This window comes from Piliocolobus tephrosceles, chromosome 1, assembly GCF_002776525.5.
Source record: "Piliocolobus tephrosceles isolate RC106 chromosome 1, ASM277652v3, whole genome shotgun sequence".
NCBI classification, from domain to species: Eukaryota; Metazoa; Chordata; class Mammalia; order Primates; family Cercopithecidae; genus Piliocolobus; species Piliocolobus tephrosceles.
Genome location: NC_045434.1, coordinates 48,179,925 through 48,199,457, shown reverse-complemented (window position 1 = coordinate 48,199,457; position 19,533 = coordinate 48,179,925).

Here is a 19,533-nt window from a genome sequence, read left to right as displayed (position 1 = left end):
AAGGAAGGAAGGAAGGAAGGAAGGAAGGAAGGAAGGAAGGAAGGAAGGAAAAGAAAAGAAAGAAAAGAAAAGAAAAGAAAAGAAAAGAAAAGAAAAGAGAAAGAAAGAAAGGAAGGAAGGAAGGAAGGAAGGAAAGAAAGAGAGAGAAAGAAAGAGAGAAAGAAAGAGAAAGAAAGAAAGAAAGAAGAAAGAAAGAGAGAGAAAGAAAGAAAAAGAGAGAAAGAAAGAGAAAGAAAGAAGAAAGAAAGAAAGAAAGAAAGAAAGAAAGAAAGAAAGAAAGAAAGAAAGAAAGAAAGAAAGAAAGACTTCTTTTCCTAAAATGGTCATTTGATTTACACCCCCCCTCACTGCAGACTAAGCAACATCCCATTTGCTAACATTCTCAACAACATATTCAGAATTTATCAGTTTGCTATTAGATAAATGTAAAATGATCTCTAATTGGGGTTGCAATTTACCTTTCCCTTATTCATAAGGAAAAGATTTTAAAAAGACATTCGATGTCTTTTTAAAATTTGAATGTCTTTCTAAAATTTGTTAGGTTTGTTATCTATTTGTAATCCTTGTTCTGTGAACTTTAGCTTCTTCTAGCTAGTATTTTTTTTTAATACAAACATCTAATTTGTTTGCTACTAATAAAGCTATGCTATTTTCTTTTGGTTAGTGTTTTCATATTTCACCCTCTTTTACTTTTACACTCAACTTTTTTCTCTGTCCTTGTGAATTAGAGTGTGGTTTTATAGAGAACTTGGATTAATTTTTCATTTACTTGAGTATCTGTTTTTTAAGTGGAATTTTAGTCCATTAAATGTAAGTAGATATTTGAGGGTCATATTTACCAACCTATTTTTGGCCTTTCAGTTGCCTCACACATTCTACTTTTTATTGCTCTGTTTTCTTGCCCCTTTAGGGATCAAATGAGCTTTTCTTTTCTTTTCTTTTCTTTTTTTTTTTCTGCTTTTTCTCTTTCACTAGTTTGGAATCTTTATACTCTGTTTCTGCTCTAGTGGTAACAACAGAAACTACATTATGCCTATTTAACATATAATCTAAGTTACTCAATACATTTTCATGTTCTTCCCAACAACATCAGTCTCTTAGATCACTTTATTTTTAAATCTCTCATCTTATGAAATGTTACTGGGTAACATAATTTTATTTTTTAAAATCTAAACATATATTATTACTTTTTATACAGTCAGCAGTGAGTAGCCATAGGATGTACTCACATATTTACCATATACTTTTTCCTTGATTACATCTTTTACTTCTGACTTTCTAACAAAAATCTTGTTTGCCTCAATACATATATGGTCCTATGTCAAATATCTGACTTTCAACAAGTAATTATAAGATATGCTAAATAATAAAACAAACAAAAGCAAACACAGTCTGAAAAGATGAAAAAATATACTATAACCAGACTTGGGTATGATACATATATTGAAATTAAAAGACTGAGAATTTGAAATGTCTATTTTTAGTGTGTTAAAGACTGATAGTAAAGGTCTGTAATATACCAAATCAAATAGATAATTTAAGCAGAGATGGAAACTATAACAAATAATAAATAGAAACACTAGATATGAAAACACAGTACAAGAAATAAAGTCTTTTAACAGGCTTGTATTAGTTCATTTGCACACTGCTATAAAAAAACACCTGAAACTGGGTAATATAGAAAGAACGGGGGTTTAATTAACTCACAGTTGCACATGGTCGGGGAGGTCTCCAGAAACTGAGTGTCATGGTGGAAGGCAAAGGAGAAGCAAAAGCATGTCTTACAAGGCAGCAGGCAAGAGTAAGTGTGTGTCAACGCAGAAAAACCTACCATTTATAAAACCATCAGATTTCCTGAGGACTTACTCATTATCATGAGAACAGCGTGGGGGAAACAGCCCCCATAATCCAATCACTTCCCACCAGGTCCCTCTCTAAACACCTCAGAATTACAATTCCCAATAATATTTGGATGGGGATGTAAAACCTAACCACATGAAGGCTCATCAGTAAATTTGACAATGCTCAAGAAATTCAGTAAACATGAAGATAGATCAACAGATTTACTGAAATTGAAATTCAAGAAAAAGATGAGTATAACTGGCCAGGCGCAGTGGCTCATGCCAGTAATCCCAGCACTTTGGGAGGCCAAGGTAGGTGAATCACTTGAGGTCAGGAGTTCAAGACCAGCTTGGCCAACATGGCAAAACACTCTTTCTACTAAAAGTACAAAAATTAGTTTGGTGTGGTGGCACATGCCTGTAATCCTAGCTTCTCTGGAGACTGAGGGACAAGAATCACTTAAACCTGGGAGATGGAGGTTGCAGTGAGCTGAGATTGTACCACTGCACTCTAGCCTGCCTAACAGAGTGAAACTCTGTCTCAAAAAAAAAAAAAAAAAAAAAAAAAAAAGAGTATAACTAAAGAACAGAACATTCAAGGGCTGTGAGACAATAGTAAATGACATAACATGTGTAATTAGAATCTCAGAAAAAATCACACCCACACACACAATAAAATGGGAGATAAATTGACTTACACTTTATTTGCCTGAAAACCTCTTTATTTCTCTACTATTGAAGAATATTTTCTTTATACGTAAATTTTTCTATATGTAAGTTTCATAGCAGTAGGTCTGCTATGGTTTGAATATTTGTCTCCTCCAAAACTCAGGTTGAAAACGAATTCCCAATTAATAGTATTGAGAGGTGGAACCTTTAAGTGGAGATTGGGTCATAAGGGCTCTGTTTTCACGAATGAATTAATGAATTAATGGATTTATTGGTTAATGAATTAATGGGTTATCATTGAGAGTGGGTTAGTTATCAAGAGGTTAGGTATGTTATAGAAGTCAGGTTGGCTCTCTTGTGAGCCCCTTTGCCTTGTGATGCCCTGTCCTGCCCAGGGACTCTGCAGAGAGTCTTAGTTACCAAGAAGACTCTCACAAGATGCAGGTTCTAGACCTTGGACTTCCCAGCCTTCAGAAGGGTAAGATATAAATTTATTTTCTTTATAAATTACCTAGTCTGTGGTATTATTTTATAGCAACAGAAAATGGACTAAGACACCTACCCTGCAAAATGGGTTAAAGTTCTGTTGGCAAAATAATTTTTGTAACATCAGAATCCTGGATATACACAGAGAAATAAAGATCATTTGAAGTGGAATAAATGAATGTCCGAAGGTTATACTTAATTTGTGTATGTTTACATATGTGTGTATACACATACATATGTCCATGTATATATATGTACTCATACATGTGTCTCTACATACGTTTATATATAATATATATAAAATAGTGCTCTTAAAATAACTAACTTTAAAGATAATTTTAAAAATTATTTAAAGATAACTAACTTCAAGGCAATAACAATAATAGTGCATTGGCTGTTTCTTTCTCTCTCCATACAGACACAGACACAGACACACACACTTATACATATATATGATGTAATGTAAAAGCTTGTTTACTCAGTATGCATTCATGTTTACTAAAGAAGATGTAATCCCCTTTTTTTGTACCATTTATTCATAGTCTCCAGAAGATTGGAAGATAAGAGAAAGCAGAGGAATCAAATAACATTCAAGTACTTGCATGGATAGTGTTTCATTTTATTTAATGTGGATTATAATATCTCTCCTATACTATAAACCTGGAGACTATTCCAGCACCAAGACATCCTAATCATCCTCTGGGACACTCTCAATTATTTGTTTGATTATATATAAGTATGCACCATTGTAGATTCTCAGATATAATATTGAGGAAATTTGGTTTTCTATGTCTTCTCATGTGATCAATTTTATAAAGAAGAGAATCATTTTATAATGTTACAAAAGATAATGTTAAAAAAGGAAAATGGCAAATTATTTGGGTAATGCTATGCCAAACATCTATTTTAAATCAAAGTTACCTATAAAGGCTTTTCTAATGAGGTCATAAAAATATCTTAAATGCAATGCATACTGTGTACACGGAAGTGTCACCTAGGTGCAGTATACTATCAATTTGCAGAAGCAGCCTAAATAACAAACTATAGTTTCATAAAAAAATCATAGAAAAAATTAGTCAATAATGGATAAAATTCCATTTCTCTGGGTAATTATATTCACTATCATTATAAAATAAAACTCCAGAAAAATTATCCTTGTCAAAGTTTCTATTTTTTCTCCACTCCAGTGACTTGCTAACAACTAACATTGTTATATTCTTTCATCTAATTTAATAAGAGACATTAATCATCTATTAGTTGGTTCTTTAGCTTAACTTTATTTGCTCTAGTCCACAAATAAGACAGCTAGAGCTTGAAGTTGTTAGCATTGGGATTCTATTAGGAAATAGCATTTATCTTGTGCCTTCATATTAGTTCAGTTAATTGCATTTGATTTTTTATTATTCTACTTAATGAAACATATACACTATTATATGTAGTGCCAGCCCTAAGCAAAATAGTTAAGGAAATTAATGTGCTTTCACTTTTTTTCTATACATTGCTCTTCTCTTATATTAGGAAAAAACTTATAGAAAAGTTATTAAACAAAATGATTGATTACAATGTTGGCTTTTCAAGCATCACTACAAGTGAATGGCATGAGAGTTTGGAACATATCAACCTTTTACAAGGTTGTTGTCTAATGAGTTTGTACATGGAGCGATCACAAACATATAATAAGTGAAATATGCTAACCTAAATAATATGATTGTAGAGAAAACTGGATGTACACAGTGAACACATGAGAATGCAAAGGTAATAGAAGAAATCAATGGTTTCTATTATACATTAGCTAGCAGAACATATTATATGAGAATGACTTACCCATTAGTGACAACATTATTGAAAATAAATCATAAACTATCCCCCTATGAATACATTTAAGTGCATTTTTGTGTTGTCACAAAAGAATAAACTTGTAGAGGCTAAAAACATTGCAAAAGTAGGAACTCTAAGAGGTAATCAATCATCAAGACAGTTTCCATCAGAGATTCTCTATGGACCTTGTGTCTTAGTCAGTTTGGGCTGCTGAAACAAAATTACCATAGACTGGGTGGCATAAATGACAAGCATTCATTTCTTAGAATTCTGGAGGCTGAGACCTCCAAGAACAAGGAGCCAGCATATCCCCTCTCTGATGAGGGCCCACTTCCTGGCCTGTAGACAGCAACCTACCTCCTCACTGTATCTTCACATGACTGAGAGAGAGAGATCATTTTTTTCATAGCTCTTCTTATATGGACACTAATCCCATTTGTGAGGGCTCTAAATTCATAACCTAATCACTTCCTAAAATCCTCACCTTAAAATGTCAGCACTAGGGAGACGAGGTTTCAACATGTGAATTTTGGAGGGACACAAAACTCAGTCCATAGCACCCAAGATACAATGAAATTCTGTTTTAAGGACTGCGTGAGTTACAGATGATAAAAAAATATAGCTCAGTACCTGTACAATGCAGGAAGTCTAATAGCAGATGCCCACATAGATATGATTTTTCCTAATATAACATTCTCAGTATAATTGTGAATGAGAAATAAACATACTTGAAATACAAAACTTACATCTTAACTTTAATGTTGGGAGACCACACAGAAACAAAGCAAACAAATAGAATATCTCCCCAGCAAATCATAAGGATACAATGGCCATTGTGTGATTCTTAAAAATTTCAAGTTTAAATCTTTATCTAAAGTATTATTTTATTGTAAGTCTCTCAGGTAATTGGAAGAAGCAAGCACACATTCTTTTTGGAGGAATGAATTTTTAAATCCAGACTTCAGAGCATTTCACTTATAAAGTTCAAGCAACATGGACTCACAATTAAAAATAAAGCAGACAAACAAACAAAGAAACAAAAATAGATCACAGTGGCTAGATGCAATGACTCACACCTGTAATCCCAGTACTTTGGGAGGCTGAGGTGGGTGGATCACTTGAGGTCAGGAGTTCGAAACTAGTCTGGCCAACATAGTGAAACCCTGTCTCTACTAAAATGACAAAAATTACCCAAGCGTGGTGGCAGATGGTGTGTAATCCTAGCTACTCAGGGGGCTGAGGCAGGAGAATCGCTTGAACCCAGGAGGAAGAGGTTGCAGTAAGCCAAAATCATGCCATTGCACTCCAGCCTGGGAGACAGAATGACACTGTGTCTCAAAAAAAAAAAAATTCACAGCCCCATAAGTAGGAACCAGTATGGGGAATACAAAGCAGTGGAGTATAACAGATAAGAAGGTAGTGAACTTTGAAATTCTCATATATAGACTGCAATATATCTAGTGTTCCCTGTTAAAGAAATGGAAGGAAAGCAAGTTATGTAAAAAAGAAACAAAGACTTACATCAGTTGGATTTTACTGCCAAACAAACTACTTGAAAATTTAGTAGCTTCAATGAACTACATTTAACTTGTAGGTCAGCAACTGTGACTGGGCTCAGTTGGGCAGTTCTTTTGCTGGTTTTGGATGGGTTTAGTCATGCATCTGCAGTCAGATTTCAGTTCTTCTGAAAATTGGTTCCATCTTCAGGACCCAACCTGGGGGCCTTTTTTCAACAGTGTGTTGTCTAACTTCCAGCAGGATACCTTCAATTTATTCACACGGCAGAATTTTAACAAGACTTGAAAGAGGCACTTCTCAAGTCTCTGCTTATATGATGTTTGTCACTGTCTCACTGGCCAAAACAATTCAGAAGACCAGCCCAGTTTCAAATTTTGGAAAAATAGATTACAATCTTTGATGAGAGGTTCTTGAAAGTCTTGTTACTTTATATAAAGGGCATATATATATCTGGATGGTGCAAACTTGCAAACTCATGGTCATTTTTGCCTTTTGCCTCTTGCCACATACTATAAAACATGGCCATGTAAATTTAGGGATAAATGACAGAAAAAAGAAAAGATACAACAATTAAAACTAAATGTATCAGTCATCTGTTAGCTACATTATGGACACAGCTGAAAAAAGTATCTGTAGACTGTAACATATCCCTTAAAAATTACCTGAAATGCAACCCCAAAAGGCAATGGAATGCACACTATGAAAAAATGTTAAGATACATTAAGGACAAGAAAAGAAAATTTATAATATGATTAGCTGGCATTTATGAGATAGATATTAGAAATAAAGAGTTAAAAGCAATATCTCAAAGGGTAATGGCTGATAATTTGTTTCAGAATGGCTTAAAGATACCAATATTTCAGTTAGAAGACCTCATGAATCTATTACCAGAAAAGTGGTCTTGAGCTAGATCCCTGGAGAAGGTTCTTGGATATCACACAGTCAGGAAATCAAGGTGGGTCACAGAGCATAACTAAAGAAGCAATTTTATTAGAAACTACTCCATTATAGAGTAGGGCTCCCTCAGAAAGAAAGAGAAAGAATGCCTGGGCCTTGTTTTAAGTTTTTCTTACATAGGGGTTTTGTCTATGTAAAGACTGAGCTAATTTGTGTCTACATGCCGGTCAGCCGACATTATGACAAATTTATTACTCTATTGATCTAAAGAGAACTAGGGTTGACAGTCTAGTTTTTGAGTACATCAAAGCATAACTATTATTATCTCAAAAACACATATGGTCATGGGTATTGGGACATCTGTACTCTCTGTTGTTGTAGAAATGTGTCTTTTCAAGTATCTTTAGGCTGTTTTCTCTACTGTAAATGTCCAATGAATATGGGTCATGACCATCAACCAATGTACTTTGCTAATTTCAAAATGAATTTGAACTTAAAATGGCATTACTCTGGCTTTCCCAGGCTCCTGTTTCCCTAACAAATCTTTACTAAGAAAAATAAAGGACTATAAATAAAATAAAACTCATTATAGACAAAATTCTAGGCCATGAAATACTATGAATAGATCCTGAAAAAAGCTAAAGAGTGAAATATAGATTACCTTTTAAAAAAAGGATGTATAAATCAGGTTGGCTACTAATTTGTTAACAGCAGGCACAAAATCTAGAAAACACTAGAATAATGTTTCCCTGTGATAATCTAAAATAACTGCTATTCTAGAGTAACAGTAAAATAAAGACATATACAGAAAAAAAAAAAAAAAAAAAAAAAAGAAACTACAGCATGAAAAGCTTATCTATCACCAATGGACTACTATAAAAGAAAATGCTAATGGATGTATTTGAGAGGAAATGAAAATTACCTCAGATGGAACTTCTAAGGCAAGAAGACAATAAGAAAAAAAATTTGCAAATTTGTGAGTATATCAGAATAAACATCAACAAGAAAATATATATAATGTTTGATTTGAATTTTTCCAAATTATTTAAATTCTAAGGCAAGAAGGCAATAAGAAAAAAAAATAAGAAAAAAATTTTGCAAATTTGTGAAGTATATCAGAATAAACATCGACAAGAAAATATATATAATGTTTGATTTGAATTTTTCCAAACTATTTAAATAATTTGACCGGAATCATCAAAATTAGAGTATTTTGTATTTCTTATACTTTATTGTAAGCTAACGATGATTAACCTTAGAGCTTGCTATCTAGAGTGAAAACAAAAAGAGTAGCTATTGTAACTTCAAAGCTGCAAGAAGGAAAAAAAAAATGAAAACAACAATTTTTAAAAATTAGACAAAAAGAAAAAGACAGGAACAAGAAAAATAAGAAATTAAGAAGAAAGAAAACAGGAAAACAGAAAAATAATACAAATAAAGAGGGAAAAGTTCATAATAATCTCATTAAAATACATTTTTATGTATTGTTAATCATTCTGAATAAATTTTGTCTTTTGTCAGCTTATATAGAAAATAAAAGCACAAATTAATAAATTCTATATTAAGAGACACATCTAAAGCATAATAAAATAAAATTAAAATTAAAACATGGAAAAAGATATGACAGGATAATATACCTAAATCGAAGTAAGGATATGCCTGTTACCATCTGATAAATACACTGAAGTTTCTAAGTATGACTAGTGATAAAAAGAGTTACAATAATAATAAAAACTTGATTTTATCAGGAAAGAGTAATGGATTGAGTTTTGTATTCAGTTAGTCTTATGGCCTATAAACAAAGAATATTTGGGCCGGGCGCGGTGGCTCACGCCTGTAATCCCAGCACTTTGGGAGGCCGAGGGGGCAGATCACGAGGTCAGGAGATGGAGACCGTCCTGGTTAACACGGTGAAACCCCTTCTCTACTAAAAATACATTTTAAAAAATGAGCCAGGCGCGGTGACAGGCGCCTGTAGTCCCAGCTACCCGGGAGGCTGAGGCATGAGAATGGTGTGAACCCGGGAAGCAGAGCTTGCAGTGAGTGTAGATTGCCCCACTGCACTCCAGCCTGGGCGACAGAGCAAGACTCCGTCTAAAAAAAAAAAAAAAAAAAAAAAGAAAAAGAAAAAGAAAGAAAGGATATTTGATACTATTAGTGTATTAGCCTGAGTTTTCCAGAGAAACAGAGGTAGCAGGATGTATTTATTGGCTCAGAAAATAATAGAGTCTCAGAAGTCCTAAAACCTGCAGTTGGAAAGCCAGAGATTTAGGAGAGCTGATGGTGTGGTTCCAGTCCATGTCCAAAGGATGGAAAACCAGGGGAGCGCATAGTGTAAATTTTAGTCTGAAATCTGGCAGGCTGGAAACCCAGGAAGAGACAGTGTTTTTGGTTTGAATCTGAAGGCAAAAAAGACTAACACCCCTGCTCAAGACAATCAGGCGAAAGTTGTTTGCTTTGACTCAAGAAAGGGTCAGGCTTTTCGTTTTATTCATGCCTTTAACTGATTAGATGAGGACCACCACATTAGAAGGAAAATCTGCTTTACTCAGTCAACTGATTCAAAGGTTAATCTCATTTAAAAACTCCCACAGACATAACCAGTATAATGTTTAACCAGATATGAGTACTGTGTGGTTCAGTTGAGACATAAAAGTAACCATCAAAACTGCAAAGGTGTAAGCTTACAAACAACTGGCAAATCAGTCAAGAAAATAGACTATTTTAGCTTATCTCTGTCAGTAATTGATAAACCATTTAAAAATGAATACTAATTAAGAAGACTTGAAATGCAATCCTATTAACAAGCTTAATTTTTTTAGATATTTTACTCATCACAAGAACACATTCTTTTCAAGTACGTAATGAAAATTGTGCTGGAAAATGTACATACAAATTTGGCATGTGCCAGCATGTTCCAGTCCATAAAGTAAGGCTCAATAAATTTGTAATTAGAGTACAGTAAGCACAGTATATTCTGATCCTTATGTTTAACATTTTACGTTTGTCATATTATTTTATACTTTTTAATATTGCAATATGTATCTAGATAATTGACCCTCAAAATGAATGATTTTGGCAATGCCTACAGTCAATATTGGTTGTCACAATTAAGGGGAAAGATGCTACAGTTGTCTAGTGGGTAAAAGATAGTAATACTGCTCAAACATGCTTCTAATGAATAAGACAGCTTGCCACCATCAACAAACTAAAGCTTTGGTCCAAAATGTCCATAGTGTGAATTTTGAGAAACTCTGATATAGATTGATAGATAAATAGATGGATGAGAAATATAGAAATATAGATAGATGCAGAGAAAAATATATAGATAAAGTTATATATCTAGATACGTATCTATATATAAAATATTTTGCTTGCTTATTAAATAAAACTAAATTGCAGACAATCAGATGCTTGGTTTTAAAATACTGTATATCTTCCCTATTAGGAAATCATCTTTCATCATGCAATGCAATAGTAGTAGCACTCTAAGAAAATCCAAAAAAAAAAAAAATTCTAGTATAAACAAATATTCTATTTATATTCAAATTTATCCAATTTTCTCCAAAATGTATTTCCTACCAGTGTTTTTTAACCAGAATTTATTTAGATTTAACACATATGTTGTTATGGATCTAGTATGTTCTAGTGTGAAAAAATGTCAACATTTGAATTTTTATATGGTACTCTCCTACCAGTGAGCGTGACCAAAAAAAAAAAAAAATTAACTCATTCTATAGGAAACTTTTTTGTGATGGTCTCTTAATTAGGAGTATTTATGATCACAGAAAGATGCCATTCCATGCCATTAGCGTGCAGGGAAACCCTTTTGCTTAGGGGGAGGGCTATGCTAAAGGGAACCACTTAGGCATTTCAGGCAGCAATGGAGGAACAGTTTTTGTGTGTGTGCTTTTTATTTATTTATTTTTTTGAGAGGAAGTCTTGCTCTATCTCCCAGGCTGGAGTGCAGTGGTGCGATCTTGGCTCACTTACAAGCTCCGCCTCCCGGGTTCACACCATGCTCCTGCCACCATGCTCCTGCCTCAGCCTCCCGAGTAGCTGGGACTACAGGCGCCCGCCACCAAGCCCAGCTAATTTTTTGTATGTTTAGTAGAGACGGGGTTTCACTGTGTTAGCCAGGATGGTCTCTATCTCCTGACCTCATGATCTGCCTGCCTCCCAAAGTGCTGGGATTACAGGCATGAGCTACCGCGCCCGGTCAGCCGCGCCCGGTCAGAGGAAGTGTTCTTAAGTGTTCTTATCCTTAACTTTCTCCAGTGAGAAAACACTTTTTTCTCCAACAAGGTATTTCCTTGTATCATTAAAATAAATGCATATCTCTATGTAATCTCTCCTCTGTGAAAGACATGGTTTCAAATGGCCTTAGATATTTTCACATTTCCATTAATTGCCCATTTTATTTCAAGTCCATTTTCAACGATGCAATGTTGGATAGAAAAAGAAAATAAAACAACTTCAGAAATTATACTCAGGCCACCAACATATCCAAAGTATTACATTTTAAAGTAAATAAATCCACTTGAATATAAATCCGATTTTTGAAATCATGTTATATGAATGCTGGCTATTCTAGTATTTAACATTTACTGACAAAATAAGTTAGTTTGATGAATACTAATACTTCATAAATCAAGTATTAACACTCAATTACTGAAAAAATACAACACTGAACTCTGTGTTTAATCTGGTTTCTAAAAATTATTTCAAAGGATACTAAATAACAAAATAATGATGTTTATAGTAGTACAAAAGTTATAGAAGAGTGTTCACACTATTTCACTATTTACTTTCCTTCGAATTTACCACTCAGACATCTCTAACTCCTTTTTTCTAATTCATATTACATTTTATATATTGAGTTTGTACCCTGTCTCAAACTTAAAGTGTTCAAGTAAGGGTGCTGCGATTTTTTTCTATAATTCTGTTTGCCTTGTTTTGCTTTTTAAATTTTTTCTTTATACCTTGTTTCTTCCAAGTGATACCAGAAATTGGATTTTCCAATTTTACAATACGGATGCCTAACTGGTATGTCTGCAGTTCCCACAGTAATCACTGGCCTTCAGTTACTAGATGTGTGTAATCATATTTGTGTCTATAATCCTCTTCTAGAGAGTGTTTTCAATAAACCAGATGCTGTCTAATAATCCATCCAAGTGGATTCCTAATCTCATAGGAAAATCACAACTTTGTCAAGCCTACATTTTGTTTCCTTTTTGACAATGTTACCCTCAAAAGTACAAGTAACCAGACCTCTTTTCCTTTCCCTCAGGAAATGTAGTTCTGTGTGATGTACTAACGCAATAGGCCCCTCTTCTCAGCTTAAGAAGCTGTTGGGAATACTTTCCTTTTACTGTTTTTGCTTCTTTATACTGATCATTGTTTCATTTGTTGTCTCACATTGAACGAAGTTTATAATTTCTAGTACTAACAGATCATATCTATTTGTCATAAGAACAATTGTAGTTATTTATATTGCAATAAAATTTAGCATTTAATGTTATGTCATTTCATTTTGTAGACTGCAGGTTCTCCTAGCTGATATTTGCTCTTCTGATTTAACATGCATACATGTACTTTTATGTATGTATAAAGGATTAATGATTACTATTATTTGCATATATTATACCATTCATCTTACACTTTTAATTACTTCTTTGATTTTTAATTTACGGTAGGATTTTTCAATTATTACTTTGTAATTTACTAAATTTCAGTGCTGTAAGATTGTGAACTCAAAGTAAAGTAAATAAAAAGGATTAAGGTTGTAAGAAGGTAAATTTTAATTTGATTTTTAACTTTGTTTAGGGTTATCATAAGTAGATGAAATATTGTTCATTTCTTTTTTTATTATTGCTTCAAAAAGCTACCTTTTAAAGATATTCCTGCGTAATCACATCCCTTCACCCTCATCAATAAATACGATTTATGCTGCTTATGCTGTTTATGTCCTGTGGTCCTTTGGGGGAAGACAAACAGCTGTAATAACAAATATTTTCCACCATCCCAAACCAATTTTTACCTGCTTGTTGCTGATACTTACCCCATTGCAATAGTAAGCCTGAGACAAAGAGTTCTAACATTTATCTTAAAATTGTCCCTACATGGATTTTTCAGGATTTTCACGAAAGGTACATTCTTCCCTTCATATCTTTCTACCAATCTTCTTCCTCACAGATGTCTTGTTATAACAGTTATGACAAATGTTTTCACTACAGTCAGCCAAATGCTTAAAATAGCAATGAATTACTCTGTTTCACCATATCCTTAGAGCACCAGATTTTAATAATAGTCTACTGAAGGTAAAATGTGGTGATTAAAAGTTGCAGTGAACACATATCCTTAATGTATGCACCTGGGGAAAAGATGCACACACGGATATGTTCCTTTTTGGCTTTTCAAAATTTTGATTATATTATTCATACAAGGTTACATCCTATTCATGCAAGTACCTTACTAATACTTCCGTTAATGTCAAGTTTTCTTGTTTGTTAATTTATAATAATAATTCATAAGGATGGTAATCCTTACTCTGTAATATATGTTCCTAGTCATATTTCCTAAATTCATTTATAAAACTTGACAGTGTAGGGAAGTGTGGAGTTCCTATCACTTAAATATAATTGAGATAATCAATCTATTTCTGTGGAACTCTTTTGTTAATCATCATAATTTTATATCTCATTTCCAAATCAGATAAGTATTTATGTTCTATTTTGCATAGCCTTAACATTTTGCAACTTTGAAGATTTTTTTCTAGCTGAAAATTATTTTGGTTTATGACGTAACTGTGAGAGTATCTAATTCCGTGCTCTGTGGTATTTAGGACAATGGTGGGAGGATAAAGCAGGACAACATTTCTTGTGATATCATGAAAGATTCCTCTTTTTAAAGAATTATATAGGACCAGTTAACAAATATCTTTTTATCAAAAATCAAGCTATGATGCATGTATTTATGTTCATTCATTTGTATATCTATCTATGCATTCAACAAACATTTATCAATTACTCTTTGTGGATAGAAATAAAGACTTGAATTAAATATAGCAGTGACTGTCAAGGTATACATCGCTTAGTTGGAGGGATGGATATGTGTATATTTAATAGCAATACAACCTGATATTAATCTCCTAATTATTCTGCACAATATCCAGGCCAAGGCATATTAAAATACAAAACTGAAGCATAGATTTAATAAAATTCTGACTGCACTTTTTTGTGACAATATAAATTACTTTTTTATGTGAATAATATTTTCCATATATTCAGAAATCTTAAATTACCTATTAGTTGCAATTGTCAAAATATCAAATAATCATTTTCAAACTACTTTTAGATTTGGCCGGATGTGGTAGCTCATACCTGTAATCCTAACACTTTGGGAGGCCGAGGCGAGTGGATTGCTTGAGGTCAGCAGTTTGAGACCAGCCTGGCTAACATTGTGAAACCCCGTCTCTACTAAAAATATAAAAATTAGCTGGGCGTGGTGGCACATGCCTGTAGTCCCAGCTACTTGGAAGGCTGAGGCAGGAGAATTGCTTGAACCCAGGAGGCAGAGGTTGCAGTGAGTGGAGATTTTGCCATTGCATCACCCAGGCTGGGCGACAGAGCAAGACTCCGTCATATATATATATATATATATATATATATGTATATACACTACATGTAGAAATGCTCTTCAAGTATATTGTGACATCAATATTATAGGCACATGTTCTTAAATCTGTCTTTATAAGAACTGGAATGAACTCTATTTTTGATAAACATAATCTTGTGTAATTTTAGTCATACTTCTTTCCAATTATTATCACAAATCTTAATTTTACTTTATGTTGCTAAGCATTTAGAACATTAAATACTTTTAGTAGTAAGAAACATTTAATCTTGAAAAACAAAACTTTTTTTTTTAAACAAAAACTGACTTTGGCACATACATTTTTTGAAACAAAAGAAAAATGTCAACCTGGGCAACATAGGGAAACCCTGTCTCTGCAAAAAAACAAACAAAACAAAATTAGCTGGGTGTGTTGGCACATGGTGGTAGACCCAGCTACTTGGGAGGCTGAGTTGGGAGACTCACTGGAGACTCAGAGGTCAAGGCTGCTGCAGTGAGCTGTGATCCTGCCACTGCACTCTTGCCTGAGCAACAGAATGAGATTCTGTCTCAAAAATAAATAATCAGAAAAAATAAAACAAAAATATGAGGAAAACCCCATTGCAATAGGAATGTACTGTTAATATATTTAATCAAGAGAAATATCAGGAATAATTTTTGTTGGTAAGATTTAACAAAACCTCCAATAATACCTTTTATATTACAGGCAGTGGATAGAATGCTTTACTTTGGAGTGCATATTTAGGAAGGGTTTGCTTTTCAAATATAAGTTGATGTTACATTAAAACTAAAAGTGGTAATGAAGGTCACTAATGCCTGTAATGGTTGGATACCCTCCATATTTTGGCAGATTTTACAAACTCATAGACTAGAATTCAGGAAAAGAAACTATTTTTGTTGTTAATGCTACCAACTCATATTTTGGGGATGCCATCTCACCGAATTTCAGTTACTTTCTTATTCAAAACCACTTTCTATTTATCTCCTGTTGTGAACATTAATGAAAGTAAACCACCTCCCAAAACTTTATAAAGAGACATTTTATAACCCATTGCTATACTACTTGGAAAACGAAAAATATTGACAGATACACTGTGAAAGAAAGCAAAATATTAGCTTGAGATAAAGTCAGAGTGAAGTAAAGAATCCACATCAGGGTCGGGCGCGGTGGCTCACGCCTGTAATCTCAGCACTTTGGGATGCCCAGGGGAGCGAATCACGAGGTCAGGAGATCAAGACCATCCTGGCGAACATGGTGAAACCCCGTCTCCACTAAAAATAAAAATAAAAAACTAGCCAGGCGAGGTGGCGGACGCCTGTAGTCCCAGCTACTCGGGAGGCTGAGGCAGGAGAATGGCGTGACCCCGGCAGGCGGAGCTTGCAGTGAACTGAGATCTCACTACTGCACTCCACCCTGGTCGACAGAGCGAGACTCCATCTCAAAATAAATAAATAAATAAATAAATAAATAAATAAATAAACAAATAAAAAGAATCCACATCCGGAAACCAGTTCCAAATCAAGAAACCCAACATTATCAGTAGCACAACATTCTCATCATTCTTGTACTCTTGGTATTTACCACTCCAAAATGATACTGGCCTTGACATTTGACAACATAGAGGAGTATGACCTACTTTAGGATTTTATATAAATGGCATTTTCCGTTATGTTCTCCTCTAGGTCATGCAGTTGTTGATTATTCTCATGGCTGTGTAATATTCTCTGGTATGAATAACCACAATTTGTTTATCTGTTACACTGTTGATGAGCAGTGGTTTATTTTCCCCTGAATGCTTATTTCATGTAGTGCTGCTATGATCATTTTACTATATATGTTTGGTAAACATAAAATTACATTGATTTTGGAATTATGTCTAGGAATGGAATTACGGATCATGGAATGTGCTTATGTTCAGTTTTAGTAGAGAATGCCTAATGGTTTTTCAAATGGCTTCACCACCTCAGCTCACTAGCAGTGAATGAGGATTCCAGCTGCTCCTCATCCTCAACACTTGACATTTTCCCACCATCAATGTTTGTTTCCTTATTGCTTTATTCTCCTTCTAACTGATGTTTACCTGAAATGTTTTATATTTTCTTCTGTAGTTCCTTCATCTTAAATGTAAACAGGTACGTTTTCCATTGAATTAAATCCTATACATGGTTCCTTGAAAAATGACTCACATATGATATATGCTCAAAGAACAGCTGTTGACTGAATAAATAAATGTGCAATAATTTACTTGTTTTTACAGATGCAAAAATATTGGAGGGTTAAACAGGACATCTGTCTTAAATTATATTGTGAATTGTCCTTCCTTTGTATGGTTTCTAATATATGAAAAAACAATGAACATATATGGCATCATGTTAACCATTAGAACCTTAGTATTTCACACAATTAGCCTTCCTCCTAGCAAGTTCTTAAGAAAACTGGAAAGAAAATGAATCACTTGATATAAAACTAATTTGTTCAGGTTAAAAAGATTAACTTTAAATCAAGGGAAAAACAAAAATGTAATAAAAATTTGACTTATTTAAAAAGTATATCCATATTTAACAAAAAAATTTCCACATAAAGTTCATTACTGAGCTCATTTTCTTTTAAAGTACTGATCTTTTCCTGCTCTGTTTCGTCTCTGCTAGAGATACAGCATAGAGTTATGAAGTTGTAGGTATAAAACTATATCTGTCAGGTCCTTGAGTTTGACAGTGATTACCCTGTTTTTACCCCTAGAAGATGTTATTCTAAAGTTTGGCAGCTAGAGTTACCCCGAATCTTGCTCAATTCAATCTAGCTCTATTTTCAAATATTAGAATTGTGCATGCTGAGAGACGATGCTGCTGGTTCTATGTGAGACTCAAATGCTGGCGTCAAGAAGGACTCAGCCACTGTAACTATCATAATAAAATATACTATTGGCCTAATTTACCCCCTGAAGTTCAGGATTCTAAGATTTAAGCACTTTCATCAGAATATATTTCCCGTGGCACATGCAAAATTAATTTATTGGATCTCAGGTGAAAGAAAATATTGCTAATGTATAATAGGCTACAGCTAGATTTGCTACTTATGAAAACTTTCATTTTGACAATAATTTTAAATAACTAGGAAATAAAATAAAACCCTAGATTAACTCAAGCATAAATACAACTCAGTCACTTTCTATTTTCAGTGCTACTTTTCTCTGCCTTATTTGAGTAGTGCTGAAATATAATCACTTCAGTGCAATATTTAGACAAAACTTGAACCACATACAACATCTGAAAATAAGGAAGTAGTGGAAAGTCTTTCAGGTTTACTAAAGGACTGTGTATTACAAAATAGGAACTGCCTGCATTTTCTGATTACCTTAACCCTCATTTTCAGGATGAAAATTATATGCGTAGATGCTCAGATACAAGGATAATGGGGAAGGTCCTCATGGTACCTAAGAGAATCATATTTGTTCTTGTTTTATGCAGGTAGTAATCAGCCTAATTTCTGATTGGCTCCCTATGTCTTTACAACTCTGGTAACAAAATTCCCTATGTATTTATTTAGAGTGTTGTATGGTAGAAGAAAAAAAATGAATATTTTCCTTTATTACATAGAAATAAAATATATCTGACAATCTGACTGAGGGACTTTAAGTCACATTATTGCGACATATATTTAGACAATCTGTAGAAAAATACAGAAATCAACAGAAGAAGAGAAGAGAAGGAGTCTTAGAAGACGAAGTCATCTAAGGAGTCTCAGAAAACTAAGTCCAAGAAGACTTAGTTTAAGTCTTCCTTAGAAGGAGTCCCCTAAGGAAGAGGGAAGTTTTACATTGTATTCTAGCTAACTAATGGGAGTAAGAGGAGTGTATGGGGATAATGGGAAAAACGGAAGGTAGGAGAGAGCAAATAAGAGAACAAAAGGAAAAGAGAAGAGAGAAAGAGAAGGACAGGGTAAGGAAAGGAAGAGGAGGGAGATAGAGGAGAGATAATTTAATGGGGATTCCGAATGCTTCTGGAAATCTGTATGAAAGACCAGGCCTTGATTTTATTTCTTCAGCTATTTTAATGATATTCATAACTTTTATGAGACACAGTAAAAGACAATACAACTAGAACTGCATCATTAATTGCTTAGTAGGTTTGAAGTCCTGTCCCATTATTGCTATCTATTAACCTCAACAGCAAGAAATAAAAACTATATTCACTAAGCTGATTTATCTTAAACAGCTGATTATCTTATTAAAACAATAAGAGTTTAATACTATCCAAGAATATCAAAGATTTTGATATTGTCAAATGAAATAGTTTCCTTTTTTATATTATTTGACCTGTGAGTAACATTCGGTAAAATTGGCCACTCACTATCTTTGTTTTGAAAGGCTTTCTTCTGGTTTCTATTGCAGCTCACTTGCCCATGTTTCCTGTCACTTCATTGACTGCTCCTTCATGGTTTCCTTCCCTGTAACTGCTCTCTCTTCAGATCAGAGTGTGTTATAGTCTCTAAACGTGTTTTCAGTCCTAGTCTCTTTGTTATCTAAAAAGAAGAATTGCATGATTTTGATTAATTCTGGTACTTAAATACAGCATATGCTTACAACTCTCAGATATTTTCCTGTAATAAAGAATGACAAAACTTTACCCAAACTGGAGACTTGTTTATCTAATTACTCAGTCTCTAGTA